General features: G+C 45.8%; 1 pseudogene; it reads left to right on the top strand.

The window, feature by feature from the left end:
* The first annotated feature begins 5,713 nt into the window (after positions 1-5,713).
* Positions 5,714-6,365, top strand: LOC146867653 (transcription cofactor HES-6 pseudogene; annotated as a pseudogene).
* Positions 6,366-9,009: the final 2,644 nt, after the last annotated feature.

Below are 9,009 nucleotides of genomic sequence, written 5' to 3'. Positions count from 1 at the left end.
CTGCTAGGGACTTGGACTACAGATGGTCCAAAGTACAAGTTCATAGAATGTTGTTTAGGGTTTGCACTCGAAATCAGTGCACGGTTCCCTGGTATTGCTGTTCCTCGTCACTCGTGGGGTCCAGATGCCACAGCTTTGCTGGGGACTCAAAATGGCCGTCGAGAGGTCATGAAATCCACTTCAGGGGATGCAGGGACTTCGGACTCCGGCGGGAACGGTGAAGTTTGCAACCGTCGATTGAAGTTACAGGTGCCTGCCAAGCAGGAGAGTCACTCCTTGACTCCAAGGGAGATTCTTCAGTCTTCCAGAGATAGTGGAACGTCAAAGGGCCAGGATTCTTCTTTGTAGAGCGTCGTACAGGGTAATCTGAATTGCATTGGCAATGTTTGCTATCTTATAGTGAAGATAGGGGAGGGACTAGCTCTATGACCACTCCTCTAGGAGGGTCAGGGTAGTGGGTGGTTTCACCCACTTCCCTTTGTCCAGTTTCGCACCAGAGCAGGGGCAGGTAGCCCCTGAACCGGTTTGAGCTGGCATATGCACAGAGGAGCCTACTGCTCCCCCAGTGCAGGACTTCAAAGCACTGTAAGAGTGCACCCACCCAGCTCCAATACACTAAATCCTGTCTGGGAGGTGGTGACACTTCCCTGTGACAGGATACCTTTTGTTGGGCTTCCTCCACTGCAAGTTTCGGTCAGCAGCAGGAGGGCAGCCCAGTGTCTGTGCTGGTGGCATCCATTTTGTGATGCCAGGGCTCTTGAAGATTTCTACCGTTTAGTACAGTGGGTACATGTCATCCCCTCTAGAAGGGTGGGATCATACTCCCACACCAGTTACTGGTGTGGGGGTATGATTCCAAGTTGTTTGACACCAAACACGACATGTTTTGTCATTCCAAAGTTAGCATTTACCGCGAGGTTATAATGCACTTAAGAGTCTATGGTTTAACCGCATCCACAAACAGCAGCAGAGAATAGACTCTGCCAGCTGCAGAGGGGTCCTGCTCATGCAGAAGCACCCCCTCACATAGTAAACCAAGCACCCTGCCCTCAGGATTGTTAGGGCCTGCAATAGGGGTGGCTGATAGGTTCATATGTGTGTGTATGGTGAGATATAGGAACCTATACCTCAGTGAGGAGTGCTAACACTACCTCACACTGGCTGAAGTAGCAGGCCTGTGGTGTCAGATTGTGAATGCTTCCCAGGGGTGGCATAATATATGCTGCAGCCCCTGGTAGGCCTGTGAAGTACCAATGCCCTAGGTACCTAAGGTACCATATACTAGGGGCTCATAAGGTACCACAGTATCCAATCACTAGTGCATCTAATATGCACACCAAGTTGTTTAGAGAGATCAGTGAGACTGGGGCCCTGATTAGTAGGGACCCAGCCAGACTATAGCCAGAAACCAGTGTATACATCAGAAAAAAAGTGGGGGCAACATAAGTGCAGATCCTACTCTCCTACATGAACTAATCAGTCAGTTTTCAAAGTACAGTTTCCTTGTGGGTCACAATTCCTACTGGCTCATGAAAAACAATGGGGTAGGTCGCATATTGCAACCCACTAGGAATCACTGCAATCACAAGGATGTTGGCCGGCTGTGATTGCTTTTTTTTTTTTTTTTTTTTTTAATGAAGCCTGTTTTTCCTGAAGGAATACAGGATGTGTTTTAAAAAAAAAGTTAATTAAACGTTTTAAGAGTAGGCAGTAGTCCCTGGGACTTTTTTCAGCATTCTCAAAGGGGAAGTGGTCTCTTGGAACCACTTCCTGTTTGCAAATGGCTTACCACTGCATTGTAGTCAGAAAAGTATTAATGTTTTGTGACCGAATTTTGGTTGCAAAGTGATTATGCATACCAATCCAATTTGGTATTTGGAAGGGATGCCCCAAACACGCCCCTTCCAAATACTGAATAGGTATTTGGTCGCAAGCCAAATTTGTGATTTGCAATTTCAATTTTGTACATATAAAAAGGTCAGAAAACACGAGTCTGGGGATACAGCTAAAGTCATCTTAAGCCCAGACCTAAATATGTAATACGGTATAGCTTCACTGGTGCATGAGTGCAATTCTCAATTTAACATTTTGTTGCGATGTATTCCTTTGCTAGAAATGTGTCAATATCACTTCTAAACCCCTTCAGTATTTGTTTTTGTGAGACATATTTAAATGATTCCTGCTTATAAGAGCTCTTCGTGGCTTGTTATTTAGTATGACAATGGCCGCAGTACTTGCCACCGCTGATGGATGTGGGTCTCCCGGGAATGGAACACAGATAGAGTAAGTTGTACAGCTGTGTTCTCTTCCATCACAAATTTGCTAAGATAGTTATCCTGTATGCCTAGCGAGAATGCAAACCAAAATTAATTGGCCCACTTGCAAGACTTGTAAGCAGTATGTAGACACTGCACAGTAAATAGTGTGAGAGGAAAAATCCGTCCCCAAAGTCTCTTTATGTCAAAAACAAATTTACTGAGCAAAAATAAGCCCTCAAAGAGACAGCGCTTTGCCTCTCCTAGATATTGGGAATATAAGGCTAATACTCCCAGAGTTTACCCACTCTTATACAATTTCAGCTCTTGAGCTGTAATGGAAACGATACACCGAGAGAAACCAAAATTTTAGATAGTGGGAATTAGCAGGTGTACAGATGCTTCTCAGGAGAAAGGTGAAAAGGACCATGAAAGGATACAGATAATATACAATCTTAGATACTGAGGTAGTCATTTTGCAAATCCTTGCTTGGAGGTGCCAATATGAAAAGGAGGATGAACACATCAGGAGCGAGAAGACTGAGCGGGCCTAAGTATTACAGAGGTGTACAACATGGCTGCAGCTTCAACAACTGACATTCTGTCATATGTAATTTAAAAAATCATAATGCAAAATGAGTTTACACAAGCAGTTTTTTTTATCAGAATTACTATTTTTTAAGTTTTTATGCAGTGGGGTCAGACTAATAGTTGGTACTCAATAAACATATTTTCAAGAAGACTCCACATTGGTAGTCTTTGAATGGTGGTTCCTAGGGCTGTTGTTATGCATGTTCTGCTATGCATGTTAGAAAATAGATGGTCACATAATATTTCATTTGTACACCTTGTAGTAACCACAACATGCCAATTCAGACTGTTTAAAACTATCCTCTGCTATTGCCTAGTATTTAGATTAGATTAAGGTAGGTGTGGGGAGGGACTGAAAAGAAGAAGGAAGGAAAGATAGGAAGAGAGCAGGAGAGGACACAAGGGTATAAGGAAGGTGAGGCAGGAGAGAAACAAAGGAACCTAGGAATGAAAGGAATGTTGGAATAAAAAAAGGAAAGAAGGAATGAACGAACAAAAAGAAGGAAATGAGAGATAAAGGAAAGAAGATTAAAGAATGAAAGAATAAACAAAGTAAAGGAGAAGAGGACAGAAAGTAGAAATAAAGAGAATGAAACAAAAAAAAGAAAAAGTGGAAGGAGATGTAGAAAGGAAATAAGAAATGAAGGAGAGAAGAAAAGGAACGGACAAATGAAGTATGGAAAAAAAGAAAAGATAAGAGAAGGAAAGAATGAAAGAAAAGAAGGCATGGCAATGTCAGGGTCAGGAAAGGGAAGTAGAATAAAATGCAGGAAACGAAGCGGGAAGGACAGGTAAGAAGGAAAGTAGAATGGCAATAAATAAATGCAGGAGAAAAGGAAAGAAAGAAAAAAGCAAAGAAAGAAAAAGAAAGAAAAAGAAAGTTAGCCAGCAAGAAATGAATAACAATGAATGAAGCAAACAATGAAAGAAGAAGAAAGAAAAAAAGACAAAGATAGAAAGACACAGCAAGATGAAAACGAAGAAAGAAACAAATAATGAAGAAAGAAAGAATACTTATAGTGCTACTCGAAGTAATGCATATTGTATGTAGTCTAATACCCTTGCAAATATTATGCTGCCATTGACTGTGATGAAATAAACATTTGACTGAAATACAGCGTTAGTAGATTATTTAGCTCCTTAAAGAGATATTTTTCAGGGCAGTTTTCACAGAGGCTTCCAAACGATGCCCTCATAGGCATTTATTTATTTTCAAGCTTCATAGAAGGCAGTGTTTATGTTATTGATTTAACAATAGGGTGGGCTAAATGCTGTTCCTGGAGGGCAGCCTTGCCACACCGAGTCGAGCTTACAGCAACGTTAAGTGCAGCATTGGCAGGCAGTTCAATCCTTGCGTCTTCCAAGCAGCTGGTAGCTCATGATAGACTGGTTGGAGAATCCTGGGGCCCTATTACACATAGTGTGCACTTTCCCTGTTTGCGCCGCGGGGGACCGTTAAATAGGCGTGCCATGCGCAAACAGGGCTAGTGCACCAAATAACAGTGAACGTGCTGCCCTTAGGACAGCCACAAACTCGTTCTCCCCTGGAGGCAGCACATTCAAGTGAAATATGGAGCGGCTGCTTCAAAGCTGTTCTGTGATTTACTGTTCAAGCTGCAACCCGCCTGTACTTCTAAGGGGGATTAGGGATCCCCTCGCAGGCGGGTGCAATGAGTGACTGCACTCGCCTGCAAGGGGGTTTGTTTGAGTGGGCCATAGGACTCCCTTTCCCCCTCCAGAGGGCTGCCATCCGGGGGCGCTCTGACATTGTGCCACCTTTTCCACACTTTCCATGCACCTCCTGACAGCTTCTTTGTCTTTGCCCCCACATCCATAAAACAGCGTGGGTGTGGAGGTAAAGAGATTCCCTCATTTGAATGGGGCCACTCCCCCATGCAAATGAGGGAACGCCCTCTTAGGATAGTGCTGGCACTACATGCACTATCTGTATTACAAAAGGGGCCACACAAGCCTTTGAGGCCCCTTCTGTAAAACCAAAGTGCCCGGCGGGCACACATGCCAGTTGTGCCGCAGGGGCACTTGCTGTAATACTGCCCCAGCTGTAAAAATAAACTGTAAGGCCTCCACGGAGTATCTATCACAAAGCCATTTTTGGTGCCCAATGGGGCAAAGAAAATACAGCTGAAGAAGTGTTTGCACACAGAAAAGGGATGGATACACACATATTGACCAGGTCTACAACAGGAGAGTTAAATAGTTGCAGTTTCGCATTAGCAGCACTTTATAATAAAATACTAATGGCAAAACTCACACATTTCACAACATTCTATATATTGCACCTGTTTGCACTAATAACAAGCATTGGCATAGCCAATAGGTCTTGCCTTTGGGATCTTATAAGTGTTTATCCAGCACAATATCCATGGTACAACAACATCAACTGTTGCAATTCTAAACACTTATAAGGTCCCAAAGGCGAGACCTATTGGCTATGCCAATGCTTGTTGCTGAATTGCTGATGTACTTTGTTTGAGTGTGCCCTGGGCTCCTGCCAATCATGTACCCAGGGCCTGTGTTCCTGCCCTAAAACTGCATTGAAGCCTAAACCCAATTGGCATCTCTGGCCACATGTCAGCCCCTGGTAAATGGTACCATAGGTACCTAGGGCACTGTGACCAGAGAAGGCCCCTAAGGGCTGCAGCACTTATTGTGCCACCCTTAGAGGACCTGTACCCTGACACACACACACACTGCCTTTGCAGGCTGAGTTTCTGGGGGCAGAACAAAACAAAGAGACGACATGGCACACATCCCTGTGTGCCATGCCCACAAACCACTGCCCTGGCATACATGCCGCCTGCAGTGTTGGATTGTGTTTGCGCTCTTCGTCTTCTTCGTCTCTCTTCATGGCTCCGTCCTTTCGGCCCAGGCCCGGCTCTGAGAGGGAGGATGATGATCACCTGGAAATTCCTGGAGACCGGAAGACCAGGAAGCCCCTGGTGGAGAAGAAGAGATGAGCCCAGATCAATGAGAGCCTCCAGGAGCTTCGCCTCATCCTGGCTGACAGTGAGTTCCGAGTCAAACATGGAGAATGCCGAGGTGTTGGAGCTCACAGTAAAGCGTGTCCAGGGCATTTTACATAGACGGTCTGCTGAGACCGACAAGATGCATCGGGAAGCCAGTGAGCGTTTTGCCGCAGGGTATATCCAATGCATGCATGAAGTCCACACGTTTGTCTCCAGCTGCCCTGGCATTGATGCCAATGTGGCTGCTGAGCTGCCTAATCACCTTTTGGAGTCCATGCCTTTGAACGAGGGCGGCTTCCAGGACCTGATTGTGGAGGTGCTGTCAGAGGATTCTGGCAGCGAAGGGATGTCGCCAGATGCTTCAATTGCTGCATCAGCTTTCTCTCCGGCCCCTTCCAGCGAAGATGGCTGCTCGAATCTGGACGAGACGGAGAGCGACCGCAGCTTGCTTTCCCCTGGCCCCCAGGACTCTGGCCGAACAGCAGACATGCCATCCACCAGCCACACCAAATCCATGTGGAGGCCCTGGTGAAGAAGGGCTGGTGCCCTTGAGGAATCTTCAACGAAGCCCTACTTACCTGCTGGTTGGCCAAATGTGCAGCCTGATCCTCCATACCCGACTGCGATGGACAGTGTGATTGAAGGTGGCATCTGCACTGGTGCCTTCTTGCACGACTCCTCTAGATGGCACTCCTTGAGCTGTCAACTCCCTGGCAGTAAATAGCATGGACTTTCCTACCTGTTAACATTTGTGATGGAATATTTTTACGTGTGACTTGGTTTGTTTTGAAAAAAACATAGGGGGTAAAACTCTTTGTAGCAAAGCTCTTCTGTGGGTGCGCAGCAGTATTTCACAATGGATGGTACAGACCTGGACCTCATTCCCTGGTAAGGACACAACATTTGGTGGTTGGCATTGTGACTTTTTGGGATGGCATTCAGCAGCCTGTCTTGGCGTCCTTCGGCTTTCTACGGGGGTGGTATTCCCCCGTTACTGTGTAAAGCTACTAATTTGGCATTTTTTTGGCTAAATATACATCATTTCCCGATGGACTTCTCCGTTGTGACATAACATTGTCCAGTAGGCCAACGGGGAAGATACGTTCCAGCAATTAAATTCACACCGGTGATTAACTTGCTCACTTGTCACGATCGTGAAGTGAGGTCACATAAGGGACTGAATGTAGTGATCACCAATTCTTCATTGTTGCAGAACTGCGCTCAAAGATTTTCTGCCTTCCATGAAGGAAGTTGAATGTGGGCTTCGGGCACATTTCCATTTGAATGGGGAATGGGCGGGGAGCTCTGTGGAACACTTAAGCAGATTCTGCAATTAGCACATCTATGCCTTCAATGCTGATATATGTATATTAGGGTGTTGTAAATACCCCCCTCTCAGATTCGTACTTTTAAATAAAAAGGAACCCTTGGCGCCAGAATGATTCCAGGGGCAGTGAAACGCTTCCAAACTAAATACAGTACTCCATATTTTTTCTGCTCTTTCATGTTGGCGTTTTACCACATTTGCGTATCTGCTGTGAACACTGATGACAAGCACTTAACTTTTTATTTTCCTATTATTTTGTTATTGCTTTATTAAGTGGTGGACCAAGACTCGAATTTTAGGAGGTGTGTTTTTTTTAATAATTGAGAAAAATAAAATATATGCTAAAACTAAATTTAGGAAGAATGAGTGTGAGTCTCGCGCTAAAGGAAGAGGCAGCAGGGGGAGGGGAGACAGGAGGGGGCCTACGCCTGTTTCCCTTCCGGGAACGAGCAGGGGCACCATATGTTTGCAAGTTAATTACAAACATATGGTGTCAAACTCCGCAAGGAAATCATCAGACGTGCACGCGTTGCCATTAAAAGCAATGCAACGCATGCATGTTTTTGGCTTAAAAAGCGCATCGATGGCTAAAGGTCTTTCTCCTGTGCAACGCATGCGCGCTGCGTAGGCGAGACCTAAAAATCACGTACTCTGTGTGGTCTCGGGTCTGGTGCGGACTTGCATAGGCCACAACATTCTCTGATTTTCTCCAATTGTACTCATCTCCCTGACACACCTTTAACTGGAGAAACATTTATTGAGTAAACATCAATGTCTCTGCAGTCCTGGTATCTCTCAAAGAATATGCTCTTCATTTTTTGTAAACAAATCTTTCCCACATTATCCTTGTGTTCTGAAGAAATCACGTGGCTGATGGAGCAGTCTCACTTGCGGATGATTGGTGCCGAAGTAGTTTGAATTAAAAACATTTATGACTGGCTGTCCATCAGTACAAGTGAGAACACTCCTGCGGTCACATTCTTCTGGCTTCTTTCTGCTTTCAAAGAACAGGGACACTGGCTCAGTGATATTAATTATGGTTACAGCTCACATTTTCCAAACACAAGGGTGGATTAGACATGGGTTTAACGTAGGCCTCTGCAGCCCCTGTGGTGCAGGAGGCCTAATACAGTTCAAGGAGCCCCAAACCTTCACGGGGACCCCATTCAGTCCAAGACCAATGCATGTCTGTGAGATATGGGATATTCATGTGGCCCTCATCATATTCTGCAGGGCGGGGCTCATCATTGTGCGTTACATCACTAGGAGGAGAACGTCACCTGTCAGGGTTTGCCGTACCGTAGCCCATCCCGCATTGTACTCTGCATTGTGGTTGTAAAATGTGAACTGTACCCATAATTTATTATCACAGAGACCACGTGGCCTGCTGCTAATGCCCACAGGCACCAGCAGTAACTCTCCCCATCTGCTTATGTCACACGCCATAGAAGAGGCGGATTTCGTACTCGAGGCCGGAGGTGGCTGTTTGCTTGCGGCTCTAGTCCCACAGTTCTGCAGTACGCTCTGCGATGCCGGGGTAGCTGCAGAGGCATTGATATTGTCAGCACAGCAGAGCACAGCTGATGGTTGCGACGCACTTCGGCTGGTTGGTGGCCACATGTCGCAGCGAGCATCAGTTAAAGGGAATGCGTAGCTGATTGGAAGTCCTGAGGTAGGGGGGAACTGGTCGTGAGGAGTCACGGGGAGGGCTCAGTCTATGGGTCTGAAGGCCAGTCCATGTGCCCCAATACTATGCGGCAACATCACCCAAAACTGGCAGGATGCGTACTGGCCACCCCTGTTGCAGGGAAGGAATGGAAACAAGCATTGGCATAGCCAATAGGTCTCG

This window comes from Triturus cristatus, chromosome 1_2, assembly GCF_964204655.1.
Source record: "Triturus cristatus chromosome 1_2, aTriCri1.1, whole genome shotgun sequence".
Taxonomy (NCBI): Eukaryota; Metazoa; Chordata; class Amphibia; order Caudata; family Salamandridae; genus Triturus; species Triturus cristatus.
This window is presented reverse-complemented; position numbering and strand designations above follow the sequence as displayed.